The 14491-nt window shown below is 49.3% G+C and overlaps 1 pseudogene; it reads left to right on the top strand.

Annotated features, from left to right (window-relative positions):
* The first annotated feature begins 704 nt into the window (after positions 1-704).
* Positions 705-1379, top strand: LOC130862955 (60S ribosomal protein L9-like; annotated as a pseudogene).
* Positions 1380-14491: the final 13112 nt, after the last annotated feature.

Genomic DNA, 14491 nt, shown 5'->3' with positions numbered 1-14491 from the left:
CCTGGAACTCACTATGTAGACTCCAACTCACAGAGATCCCCCTGCCTCTGCCTCCTGAGTGCTGATATTCTAGAGGTAAGCCACCATGCCCAGCCTCTGATCTGCTCCCTCCCGTGTCAGTCTGAAGCCTCAACAGTGAAGACTGCTGACAGACCACTCCTCAGTATACCCAGACTCACAAAGTCTGCCTCCGTGTTGTGTCTCGAGAACAGGTGGTCAAAGCCAGTGCCAGAGTGAGCACAGCCCTGGCCTGACTCCACAAAAGCCTGTGGTCTATCCCTCAGAAAGGGCTTCCAAAGCTCTCCCAGCAGCCCCTACCAAGTCCTCCTCCTGTCCCAATGGCAGCTGCAGTTCTTGCCAGAGATGCACCTACCCAGAGTGGAATTATCTCCTCCCCAGAAGAGCAGCCAAGCATCTCCCGAGTGTCCTGGACATCCCCGTGTCCCCATTTCTGTCCAGGGAGACCCAGGTAAGACCTACCCTGACACCTGAAGACTCACTCCCGTGAGAACCGGAGTCTCTTTCCTCTCTGAGTGTAATTTATTCACTAGCTTTCTCCTCTTCACCCTGAATTTCCTATTCCACACCACCAACCAAGGACGGAGAGCTCATCCTAGGCCTAGCTCTTCAGACAGCGGAGACTATACATGGAGCCATAACCCCTGTTCCTACTTCTTTATAAAAAGGAAACTGTCGCTCTCTTTGCCCCATCTACTGCGAGAATGAAGACCATTCTCAGCAATCAGACGGTCGACATTCCAGAAAATGTGGACATCACTCTGAAGGGGCGCACAGTCATTGTGAAGGGCCCCAGAGGAACCCTCCGGAGGGACTTCAATCACATCAACGTAGAGCTGAGCCTTCTTGGGAAGAAGAAGAAGAGGCTCCGGGTTGACAAATGGTGGGGCAACAGGAAGGAACTGGCCACCGTCAGAACCATCTGCAGCCACGTTCAAAACATGATCAAGGGTGTTACACTGGGCTTCCGCTACAAGATGAGGTCTGTGTATGCTCACTTCCCCATCAACGTCGTTATTCAGGAGAATGGGTCTTTGGTTGAAATCTGAAATTTCTTGGGTGAAAAATACATCCGCAGGGTTCGGATGAGGACAGGCGTTGCTTGTTCTGTCTCTCAAGCCCAGAAGGATGAATTAATCCTTGAAGAAAATGATATTGAACTTGTTTCAAACTCGGCGGCTCTGATACAGCAGGCCACAACAGTTAAGAACAAGGATATCAGGAAGTTCTTGGATGGTATCTATGTGTCTGAAAAGGGAACAGTGCAGCAGGCTGATGAGTAGACCTAAGGTACCAGTCCCAGAAACAAGCTCAGAATTTTAATACGATTTGGGGTGTCTTTTGGGACAATAAAAGACTTGTATTGAAATAAAAAAAAAAAAAAGGAAACTGTCAGTCTGATGAAGGCTCAGGGGCAATGGCATTTGTTGCCAGGCCTGACCACCTGAGTTCCATTCCTAGGACCCACGTGGTGGAAGAGAACCAACTCCCACTTGTCATCCCCTGATCTCCATCTTTTGGCCTTGGCATGTGAACCCCCACACACAAACAAGCAATAAAAAAATGAAAGCTGTAAAAGATCTTTGTCTAGGAACAGTCTCAAGACCCTCAGCCCTCAGGTAGAGTTGGGAGACTGACCATTGTATGTTCGAAGCGGCGTCAGTTCAGACACTGCCTTCAAAGGCAGCCTGGTGCAGATCGGTCCTCTCCACAGGCAGAGCCGACTCCCAGCGGCTCATCAGCCCCCTTTCCCCAAAGAATGCTGGACTCTGAGAACGCCCGCCCGCCCGCCGGGGGTGAGGGGATGGCTCGGGCATCACCCCAGCGTCTTCCTGCACTCTCCGGCACCCACCAGTGTCCTCTCAAGGAAGGGTGCCCAATCCCAGCTGGATGGGCTCTGCCCGGTAGAGGCCCAACTCCCGGCGGGCGTGGCTTAGCGGTGGGCGTGGCTCTGTGAAATCACTACATGTGTCTCTCTAGGCAGCAGGCCTGAAATTTAGGAGAGGTGTGTAACAAAAGAGATTTTTCTGAGGGGTTAAGATTCTGTTTGGGGCGCGGTTTGGGCGTGGCCTTAGTTGGTGGGCTTTGTGTGGGCGTGGTCATCTATCTGAATTTGGGCTTAGCCCAGGCTGGGTGGTCAGCTTGGTGCTCCAGACAGGGACTGTTCTTCCTCAGTGGCGCTTCCAGGTGGTGTGACCCAAGACAGGTGGGCAACCTTCTGGTGGAAGAGGGCAGAGTTTCCCTTGTATCCTGAGAGGGGGGACGCCCAGCACCCTACAACACACACAAGATGTCCCACAGCAGAGACGCAACCCCAAGAGGTCCACAGAGCCAAGGTTGAGAAGTCCTACCTCAGGCATACTGTAGGCGCTTAATGGGTGTTAACCGAGTGAATGAATACCTGGTGAGGTTCCAGCAGGGTGGCGGGCCATCCTGGAGATCCATCTGGGTGGGGCTGAAGGGTAGACAGCAGGAGGGACTTCCCCGTATGCCTGCAGATCCTGCTGCGGGCTGCCGGCGTTCCTGAAGCCCACGGAGGAAGGCAGCCACTTGGTGATGCTGAAGTGTCCCGAGAAGGTCACCATGCTGCCGCTGCGGTGGGAGCCAGAGCCCAAAGTGCTGCCTCAAACCTGAGTTGAGGCTCCTTAGAAGGGCGAGGGCGGAGTGGGCGGGGCCTCGCGCCAGTGGGCGTGGCCAGACCACACCCTCCTGTTGGTGGCATGCGCCTGCCTGTGTCAAGAGCCTGTACTGATACTTAATATTTTTCAAATTTTAAAAAGATTTGTTTTTATTTTATGTGTATGAGTTTTGCCTGCATGTATATTGTGCACCATGTATGTACCTGGTGCCTGCAGAGATCCCCTGGAACTGGAGTTAGAGACTTGTGAACCGCAATGTGGGTGCTGAGAACCAAACCTGGGGCCTCTGTGAGCAGCGGGTTCTCTCAGCTGCTGAGCCATCTCCGCAACCTCGTTGACGTTATTCATTCTAAGTGATGAGAGGGTACAGACCAAGAGGAAAGTAACCTGTTGCCCGCCACGTGGGTGTGACAAGCACAGCCAGCACACAAATGCACACACACGCTCACGCACACAAACACACACAGTGAATGAAATTTTAATAAAATTTTAATTCCATTTGATTAGTTCTAAGTGATGAGTTGGTCAAACAACATTTGGTTAACAAATGGACTTACTGGGGTGCTTGGACCAGGTGGCTCTCAGCGGGGCCACAGAGAACTCCACACTCACGCTTGGGGTGGAGAATCTGATTACAAGCTCGGTGCTGGTGTCCCTGACAGCCTTGTGAGGGAGGGCCAACAGCCCAGAAAGGGCGAAGGCAGTTCAGCCCCACGGAATGTTCCCCACAGCGCTCCTGCCATGTCCCTGACAGTGACAGAGTTCTTATTTTTTCACTGTGTGTGCGTGCATGGGAGTGTGTACACCGACCAGAGGACAACCTGTGGGAGTCGGTTCTCTCCTGCCACCGTGTGGGTCTGGGGTTTGAACTCAGCGGTGAGGCTTGGTGGCAAGCGCTTTACCTACCGAGCCCTTTTGCTGGCCCCTCTGAGCCCTGCCTTGCAAATCTGTTGGTTGAATATCCAGCTGTCCATCACTGACATAAATCCGGACAGAATCCTCTCCAAAGGTGAAAAAGTTTGTCTTCGCTCCCGGTTGCCATGGTGAAGGGTGTCATGGCTCTTTACCTCACTGTAAGCAGGGAGCAGACAGTCTGACAGCTCAAGGGACTGTTTTTTATTTTTTAAATTTTTCTCAAACTCACAGAGATTCACCTGCCTTTGCCTCTCAAGTGCTGGGATTAAAGACTTACACCACCACACAGCACAAAATTTATTTTTATTAATTTCACTTATGTGTGTCAGGAGGTATGTGGATGTGGTACTTACAGAGACCAGAAGAGGGCGTCATATTCCCCATGAGCTGGAGTTACTGGTGGCTGTAACTCCATATATGTGTTCTTCTATATATGTGTTGCTTTTATTGGTTAATGAATAAAGCTTTTTTGGCCAATGGCTTAGCAGAGCAGAACCTGATGGAAATCCAAACAGAGACTGAGAGAGAATAGGCAGAGTCAGTGGGACTAGCTGCCGAAGGAGTAACACGCCTCACAGGCAATACACAGATTAATAAAAATGGGTTAATTTAAGATGTAAGAACTAGGTAGGAATACTCCTGAGCCATTGGCCAAACAGTGTTGTAATTAGTACAGTTTCTGTGTGATTTTGGGGACAGAAAGCAGAGTCACTGTCTACAGCTGTGGGCCTCCTGCAAGGGCAGCAAGTGCTCTGAGGCTGAGCTATCCCTCCAACCCTCCCAAGGGGTTCTCAGGGTAGTGACTTCCTACTGCTGTTGTCCTGCTTAGCTTTCTATTGTTACGGTAAAATACCATGACCAAAACTTCACCTCACAGACTCCTACTCAAGGTAGAAACCTGGAGGCCCGAGCTGACGCAGAGGCCATGAAGGGTGCTATTTACTGGCTTGCTCCCCATAACTTGGCTCAGCCAGGACCATGTGCCTAGGGATGGGACCACCCACAGTGGGCTGGGCCCTCTCCATCAATCTGTAATGAAGAAAATGCCCCAAGGGTTGCCCACAAGTCGATCTCATGGAGGTACTTTCTCCATCTGTCCCTCTTCCTGAATGGTTCTAGCTTGTGAAAAAGGTAACCAGACAATAACACCTGTCTACTGCCTGCCACAGACTGTTGACTCTGCCCCAGCTGTGCAGGCAGCAAGGCTATGAGTGTGCAGTTTATCTGTGATGTCCCTCTTCTCCCCTTGTGGCTCCAGTAGGGCTCAACACTGACTGCTCTCTCTAATCCACTGGACCCCCCCCCAAGCTCCTTGAATCCTTCTATCTGTGTTCAAAGCCACTACAATCTGGTGCCTAGACTACCTCCTGCCTGTCTGAGGACATCAGGTCCCGCATCATTTCCCAGGCTCCTGGAACCCTGTCTGTGTCTTCAGAAAGTTACCTCCCAATGCTGATACTGAGGTGATGAGGCTTGGGGACAGCCAAGGTGTCACAGGTGGAAGTGTTGATAGTTATAGTTTTACTTAGTTATGATAAAAGATAAACTAGATATAAATATTGTAACTGTAATTCTTGCTTGATAACTGTTTTGTTATATGTAATTTTACTATGTTAAAGTGAAAGCCTTTCTTTTTTGTTTAAACAGAAAAAGGGGAAATGATGTAGGTGGGCCTTCTGTCTATGTCTTACTTTCATTGGTTAATAAAGAGACTGCCTTGGCCCTTTGATAGGACAGAAAATTAGGTAGGCGGAGTAGACAGAACAGAATGCTGAGAAGAAGGCAATGAGGCAGACGCTATATAGCTCTCCTCTCCAAGATGAATGCAGGTTAAGATCCTCCCCGGTAAGCCACCACCTCGTGGTGCTACACAGATTATTAGAAATTGGTTAATCAAGATGTGAGTATTAGCCAGTAAGAGGCTAGAGCTAATGGGCCAAGCAGTGTTTAAAAGAATACAGTTTCCGTGTAATTATTTTGGGTAAAGCTAGCTGGCAGCAGGGAGCCGGGTGGCAAGAACACAGCCTGCCGTTCCTACAACAGTTGGATCCCAAAGGCAGGCAAATAATGGGGTACAGACCCCCGAAGTCTAGGAACCAGAAGCAAGCTTTATTCCAGTCACCACAGGGCAAAAACCTTCCAGTTCACAGGGGCCACAGGGCAGAGTTCGAGCTTCTGACACTGACCATGGGAGTTGGTTTTGAGTCTCAGGAGCAGGTTTTGAGTCTCTTCTTATAGTAAAATCAAGACCAGGTGTGGGTCAAAGACATTTTACAACCTTGAGGTCAGGCTTAAAGTCACATTACTGTTATGCCCAAATCCTCAAAGTACCCCCAAAAACCAACAAGGAGACCGAGTCCCATATGTAAAAACAAAGAGCCTTTATTTTAATCCAGTTTGCAAACTCAGTCTCTCCGCACATCCAATGTACTGGAATAACCAGAGAGCCCCGAACTCAATTAGAATTGGGTTTTTATAGTAGTAAAGGTGGGGTGAGGGGTTTCTGAAGTTTAGGACCCATGATTTGCTGGCATTTGTCTAGGGGTATCCTGGTGAGTGTGTGCTGGCAGGTGACCCTGTCTACAGCGGTTGGAATGTTAGGCATTTCCTTTGGACTGTCTGTTCTTGGGTGGTGCTCAGGTAATCTCAGCTTGTAGTTCCTCCTGTAAACAGGTATTGCTTCAGGGTAAACTACTGAGACTCAGGCCTCTATTAAACTTATCGATGGCTGAGTCCTACTCTGGCAGGTGATAATGGTTGGAAGTAAAGAACTTCCTTTGGGTGACCTGCCCACACTTAGCTTATCATGGATGGCTCCCACAGCTACATTTTAAGATTTACAACTTTTGATTGTAGGATGCTAATTTGTTTGTGGAAACCTGTGGCTGACCCTGCTTCTTTTCGCCGTCCCTGGCAGAATGCAAGGCAGAGAGTAGTGTACCATAGGAGGACCGTTAAAAGTTAAGGGAGAGACACGTGAGTGGCCACGGCCGATGGTCCTGGGGGCCAGGGTGGGGCTTCCTGGGAGGCCTAGGGGTGGGGCGGGGCTTCCTGAAGAGCCAGGAAGGCAGCTCAGCTAGTGCAGGCACTTGCTGCAAAAGTCTGACTGAGTTTGACCAGAGGGACCCACATGACAGAGAATGGGAACTGACTCCCAGAAGCTGTCCCGTGACCTTCGAGTGCACTTGTGGTGCACATGACTACATGTATACTCCGGCACGAATAAAATCAAAAGTGAGCACTGTGTGACAAAACTTCTCCTGGGGAATGCAGCACACTCACTCCAGTCACCCACCGTGGACGGAACCAAACGCCAAACACCCCGAACTACAGAAACCACCAGAGTCCGACATGGTGAACCAAAGAGTTTTACTGGGGCACTTACAGGAGCAGAAATGACTCACAGACAGCTACATCACCAAAGCCCACACAGCAGGGCTGACAGCTCACGGGCTGGGAACCTGGAGCACACTGCACAGCCTGCAGGCTAGAGAGTGTCCCCCGCTGGTCTCAGAGGAGCTCCTTACCCCAGCAGGGAGGGGCCTAGTGAATCTGCTCAGTTTCAGGGACTTCCTGAAGCTGTTTGGAGGGAGTTGTTTGCCTTCCTGCCTAAGGAGCTTCTTTGCAAGGTGGAATGTTACTATCTTGGAAGACACTGTGAACAGAAACAAATTCTCAGAGAGAATCATACCTGAAGAGAGAGGGCATCCTTTCATAGTGGCAGAGAGAGGGTCCTGCCCTGAGTTCCAGGCCACTGTCTGGAGCTTATTGGAATAGAGATGAAGAACTCCACTCAGTGTGTTGAAGAAATAAATCTAGCTGCACCAGTTGTCGGGGACTTATTAGTGGATTGGATAGACAGCATGCAGCTCAGAGGGTGCAGTGCTTGCAGCTCAGAGGGTGCAGTGCTTGCAGCTCAGAGGGTGCAGTGCTTGCAGCTCAGAGGGTGCAGTGCTTGCAGCTCAGAGGGTGCAGTGCTTGCAGCTCAGTGGGTGCAGTGCTTGCAGCTCAGATGGTGCAGTGCTTGCAGCTCAGAGGATACAGTGCTGGTATCCTAGCATACACAAAGCCCTGGTGCGACCTTTAGCATTCCATAAATGGACCTGGGCTTGGTGGTGCCTGTCATTCTAATGTGGAGGCAGGAGGATCACAGTCATCTGTAGCTGCATGGTGAGTTTTAAGTCCAGCCTGTGGTGTTTGAGATCTTGTCTCAAAATGCAGGCATGGTGTTTGCTGGCAGGGCCTACACAGGAAGTGTCAGAGGTCGGATCACCTCAGTGACCTCTCTGGGGGCATCAGATAAGTTTCTGTGTGGCACTGTGGGATGTCTCTTACACAAACCACAGAAATACATGTCTGTAGTGGCATTGCAATTGTATTTAATAAATAAAGACCGCCTGAAGATCTGAGAGTAAAGCAGTCCCTCTAGTCAGCCTTACAGACCAGGTTATGGTGACACACACCTTTAATCCCAGCCCTACAGAGGAATAAGATGGGGGAGATAGTTCTCAGACACAGTCTCATTCTGAGAAATCTGGAGGCAGGATCGCCATTTCAGACTGAGGGAGAGGCAAGAGCCAGTGGTTGGCTGTTTTGCTTTTTTGATCTTCAGGTTGAAACTCAATTTCTGACCCTGAGTTTTTATTAATTGTGTTTCACATGCATTTTAAGACACTTGAAGGCCACACCCTGGGAGCCATACCAAAGATACTGGGTAGCCATTCACTTTTCCTACTAAAATCTCAAATAGAGCCCAAGTTGGGTTTTAAAATGCTGGGCCTGGAGAGGTGGCTCAGCGGTTAAGAGCACTGGCTGCTCTTGCAGAGGACTTGGGTTCGACTCCTGGCACCCGCATAGTGGCTGACAACCACCTATTACTGCCACTCCAGAGAATCTGACGCCCTCTTCTGGCCTCCATGGACACTGCATGCACGTGATGTACATACATGCAGGCAAAGCACCCATACACATACACTTAAAAACAAACAAACAAACAAACAAAACATAACTTGCTGTGGTGGTGCACACCTTTTTTTTTCTTTTTTTCTTTAAAAGTTTTTCAATTTTACATACTATTCCTAGTTTCCCCTCCCTCCCCTTCTCCCGCCCCCACCTCCCCTACTAATCCCCCAACCACTTCTCAGAAGTTGTAAGGCCTCCCATGGGGAGTCAACAAAGTCTGGTATACCAAGTTGAGGCAGGACCAAGCCCCTCCCCTCTGTGTCAAGGCTAAGCAAGGTATCCTGCCGTAGGGAATGGGCTCCAAAAAGCCAGTTCAGGCACCCAGGATAAGGCCTGGTCCCACTGCTGGATCCCCCAGCAGATCAAGCCACACAACTGTCTCCCACATTCAGAGGACTTATTTCGGTCCTATGCGGGATCCCCAGCTGTCAGTGCAGAGTCCATGAACTCCCGCTAGCTGGGGTCGGCTGTGTCTGCGGTTTTCCCAGTCAAGATCTTGAAGCTCCTTGCTCATATGATTCCTCCTCCCTCTCTTAAGTTCCAGGAGCTCAGCCCAGTGCTGAATCCAGTGGGTCACTGCATCTGTTTCCATCAGTTACAGGATGGATATAGGTTCTATGATAACAATTAGGGTACTCACTAATCTGATTATAGGGGCGCCAGATCAGGCACCCTCTCCGCTATTGCTAGATGTCTTAGCTGGGGTCATCTTTGTCGACTCCTGAGAATTTCCCTAGCACCTGGGCTTAGAAATATTTTCTAACACGAGTTCTCTGTCGACACAATCCCAATCAAGCCAAATCAAAACAAGCCGAATTAAAAGATATCCAGGTTTAATAGAACTCCTGCGTTCTTGGGAGGCCCCGAGGGGAACCGAGAAGACCACGGCAGGAAAAGAGGGAAGACCACACGTTGCCTTTGCGAGGAGCAGTTTAAATAGACTGGGGGAGTGGTCCTGACCTCCTCAGATGAGGGGTCAAGGTTTGGCGGGCTCCCTTGACATGGTGTCAAGGTGCAAGGGGCGCAGGGGCGGGGCCCCCAAAGATGGAGCCAGAGTTCGGGATTTACACTTGTTTTCTCCCTAACCCTTAATGGCTCCCTCTATCAAGGTATCTCTTTCATTGCTCTCCCATTCCATCACTCCCGAACTTGCCCTCATGTTCCACCGCACGTCTCCTCCCTTTGATTCCCCTTCCCAGTTGACTCATGAGATCTTAACTGTTTTCCTTTCCTGGGGCCCTCCGTGTGTGTCTCTCTTAGGGTCTTTTGTTTTTCCTTAGACAAGGTTTGGAGCTTTGGAGCCTGTGCTGGAACTCCCTCTATAGACCAGGCTGGCCTCAAACTCACAGAGATTTGCCTGTCTCTGCCTCCCGAGTGCTCAGATTAAAAGGAATGGCCACCATCAACCAGAAGGGTCCCGCTTTTTACCTAGCTTCTCTGGGGTTGTGAATTGTAACCTGGTTATCCTTTGCTGTATGACTAACATCCATTTCTGAGTGAGTACATGCCATGCTTGTTTTTCTGGGTCTGGGTTGCCTCACTCAGGATAGTTTTTTTCTAGTTCCATCCATTTGCCTGCAAATTTCAAGATGTCATTGTTTTTTACAGCTAAGTAGTACTCTACTGTGTAAATGGACCACATTTTCTTTATCCATTCTTCAGTTGAGGGGCATCTAGGTTGTTTCCAGGTTCTGGCTATTACAAATAAGACTGCTATGAACATAGTTGAGAAAATGTCTTTGTGGTATGATTGAGCATTCTTTGGATATGTGCCCAAGAATGGGATACTTGTGTCTTCAGGTAGATTGATTCCCAATTATCTGAGAAACCACCACACTGATTTCCAAAGTGGCTGTACAAGCTTGCACTCCCACCAGCAATGGATGAGTATTCCCCTTGCTCCACATCCTCTCCAGCATAAGCTGTCATCCACGTTTTTTATCTTAGCCATTCTGAAAGCGTAAGGTGTACCTGAGAGTCATTTTGATTTGCATTTCCTTGATGACTAAGGATGTTGAGCATTGTCTTAAATGTCTTTTGGCCATTTGAGATTCTTATGTCGAGAATTTTCTGTTCAGATTTGTGTCCCATTTTTTAATTGGACTATTTGGGTTTTTTGTTTGTTTGTTTGTTTGGGTTGTATTTTTCTGTTTTTTTTTTTTTTTTTTTTTTTTTTTTTTTTTTTTTTTTGGTTTTGAAGACAGGATTTCTTTGTGTAACAGTTCTGGCTGTCCTGGAACTCACTCTGTAGACCAGGCTAGCCTCGGACTCACTGACATCCACCCGCCTCTGCCTCCCGAGTGCTGGAATTATAGGCGTGCACCACCTCCCCTGGTTTGAGTTTGTTATATATTTTGTAGCTCAACACTGTCAGATGTAGCTGGTGAAGATCTTCTCGTTCTGTTGGCTGCTGCTTTGTCTTATTGGCCGTGTCCTTTGCCTTACAGAAGTTTCTCAGTTTCAGGAGGTCCCATTCAATTGCTGCTCTCAGTGTCTGTCCTACTGGTGTTGTATTTAGAAAGTGGTCTCCTGTGTGTTCAAGGCCTCTTCCGACTTTCTCATCTATCAGGTTCAGTGTAACTGAACTTATGTTGTGATCTTTGACCCATTTGGATTTGCATTTTGTGCACGGGGATAGATATGGGTCTATTTTCATTCTTCTACATGTTGATATCCAGTTATGCCAGGTGGTGCACACCTTTAATCCCACCACTTAGGAGGCAGATCTCCAAGTACAAGGCTAGCCTGTTCTACAGAATGAGTTCCAGGACAACCAGAGCACAGAAACCCTATCTTGGAACATATATAGGTGCCAACTGGACTCAGTAAGTAGCCTAGGTTGGCCTCCAATCTGGTCCTTGTACCTCACCCTCCCAGTGGCCACCATGAAGAAAAGGACAGAGAGGGAAAGCAAGGAAAGAGATATCTTGGTTGAGGGAGCCACTATGGGGCTAGCAAGAAACCTGGCACTAGAGAAATTCCCAGGAATCCACGAGAATAAACCCAGTTAAGACCCTAAGCAACTGTGGAGATACCTGAAATTGCCTTGCCCTATAGTCAGATGGACTTTCATCCAGCAACTGATGGACACAGATTCAGAGATCTACAGCGGAGCACTGGGCTGAGCTCATAGAGTCCAGTCAAAGAGAGGAAGGAGAAATAATAGGAGCAAATGGGTCAAGACCATGATGGGGATGCCCAATTAAACAGCTACTTGAGCTAATGGGAGCTCACTGCCTCTGGTCTGACAGCAGGGGAACCAGCATAGATCCAAACTAGGCCTCTGCATGTGGGTGAGGTGTACGGCTGGGGCAGACTGCAGGGCCACCAACAGCGAGACCAGGATTTATCCCTAGTGCTTGAACTGTCTTTTGGGATCCCATTCTCTTTGATGGATACCTTGCTCAACCTAGATATAGTGGGGACGGTCTTGGTCCTGCCTCAAAGCAATGTGCTAGACTTTGGTGACTTCCTATGAGAAGCCTTACCCTTTCTGAGGAGTGGATGGGGTGGGGTACAGGGGAAGGTGGAGGGAGCAGGAGGAGGGGAGGGAGTGGGAACTGGAATTGGTATGTAAGATGAGAAAACAAACTTTTAAAAAAAAATTAAAGAAAAAAGTCTCTGTGGTCATTGTGTCTCTTCACAGCAATAAAACCCCTGAGAAGCTATCGAGCTCAGCAACTTTTATTTTTAATTGTATTATGTGTACATGATTGCAGTTGCTTGTGAAGGTCAGAAGAGAGTGTCAGGTCCCCTGGAGCTGGAGTTACAGATGTCTGTGAGCCACCATGAGGGTGCTGAGGACCAAAGCCAGGTCCTCTGCAAGAGCAGCCAGTGGTCTTAACCTCAGAGCCACCCCTAAGCCCTCAGAACAGAATTTTTTCCTGTTTGGTTTTTCAAGACAGGGTTTCACTCTGTAGCCCTGGTTGGTTCTCGAACTCAGAGATCTCTCTACCTCTGCTCCCCAAGGGCTGGGACTGAAGGTGTGCACTACTACCTCTTAGCTCAACAGAGCAGACTTAAGCTAAGCACCTCCCTGTGCTGTCCTTGGGAGAAGGCGCAGCACTCGCTGTCTATCACCTGAGTTGCACTAGCAGCAAGCAATTTCTTTTTTCTATAAAATAAAATCCAGGGGACTGGAGAGATGGCTCAGAGGTTAAGAGCATTGCCTCCTCTTCCAAAGGTCCTGAGTTCAATTCCCAGCAACCACATGGTGGCTCACAACCATCTGTAATGGGGTCTGGTGCCCTCTTCTGGCCTGCAGGCATACACACAGACAGAATATTGTATACATAATAAATAAAAAAGTAAATATTTAAAATAAAATAAAATCCAAAAATAAGAACTTCCACAATAGGCAGGAGCCTGAACTGTGTAAAAGTGAAGAGAACTAGCCCAGGATCAGCTAGCCTGCAGCATGGACCGTGCATCTTCTCTGTCCACGGTGGCAGCAAGGTGCAGCCAGGGTGGAACCTCCAACAGCAGCATCACAGCCTTCCCCTCAGCGTGCTTCTTCCCAGCAGCAGGTAAGCCAAGATACTTCCTCTCTGCTTGTCCCCAAGTATGACAGGCCTGGAGATGCAGTGGAACGTTCTAGAGTAACTTCTGTTCCACACACACACTCATTTCCACCCACCTGGGGTGCTCACCACCTGTCCAGCAGAAAGGATCAAAGTTTACCCACCCCTGGAGAGGGAGATGTAGAATGCGAACACATGCGTGTGCATACACACACTCTAAGGTGAGAGCTGAGGCTGTCAGACAATATACACAAACACAAGCACACACACACACTCTGAAATGAGAGTTGGGGCTGTCAGACAACACACACACAAGCACACACACACACTCTGAAGTGAAAGTTGGGCTGTCAGATAACACAAGCACACACACACACATACACTGAAGTGAGAGCTGGGGCTGTCAGATAGAACACAAGCACACACACACACATACACTGAAGTGAGAGCTGGAGCTGTCAGAACACACACACACAAGCATACAGACACACATGCACACACACTCTCTGAAATGAGAGTTGGTTGTCAGATAGAACACATACACACACACAAGCACACACACACACATGCTGAAGTGAGAGTTGGGGCTGTCAGATAGAACCCATACACACACTCACACACACATACACTGAAGTGAGAGCTGGGGCTGTCAGAACACACACACACACTCACACACACACTAAAATGAGAGCTGGGGCTGTCAGACACTGCTGCAGGGCACATCCTCAGTCCTGAGGTTGCAGCTGCCACTGCCCCCATCCAGGAAGACAAACAGGGCACTGCAGCAGCTGCACCCCAGATCCTGGCACCCCAGGCCAATCAGCCACCACTCAAAGTGTGCTCCTTCTGCCGGGCATCTAAACTCCTGGCCAGGGTAGCCCTGACCTCACAGGAAGCTCCAGACACAAAAGGACAAGGTCCGCTGGGGACTGTCCCCAAATGCAGGTGAAACAATGAGGCAGGAGAGGGAGACAGCACCGCAGGCTGCATGAGACAGCAACATGACAGGCTGGGCCCGCACTCCCAGCATGGAGACAGTGCAGCAGCTGTGCTCTGTGAGCAACCTGAAGGTGACTGTAAACACACTGCATATTGAACTGGCTTTGAACTCCTGACCTCATGGCAGGATTCTACAATCCTGCTCTGCTAGCTCATGGTACCCAAAACATTTTCTAAGGAAGGCAATGAGCAGAAATGGCCAGCCCCTTGTCTAAGGACACTAAACCATAAAGTCAGTGTTATATTATACTAAGACCGAGTTCCACGTGCAACTCAGGCTGGCCAGGCACACATCTATCACAATATCCCTCTTTCCTTCCCTCTTCCCCCGCCCCATCCCCTACACCTCCAAAGCCTCCTGCAGGCTAGGCCAGCACCCAGACATCTCAGGCCCTTGTGGCTCTAAACCCTTGCTACCGACTGATTCTCCTTTTGCCA

The sequence above is a fragment of the Chionomys nivalis genome, chromosome 20 (assembly GCF_950005125.1).
Source record: "Chionomys nivalis chromosome 20, mChiNiv1.1, whole genome shotgun sequence".
In the NCBI taxonomy this organism is placed as follows: domain Eukaryota; kingdom Metazoa; phylum Chordata; class Mammalia; order Rodentia; family Cricetidae; genus Chionomys; species Chionomys nivalis.
The sequence above is the reverse complement of the archived record's forward strand: the minus strand, read 5'-3'. Positions and strand labels throughout refer to the sequence as shown.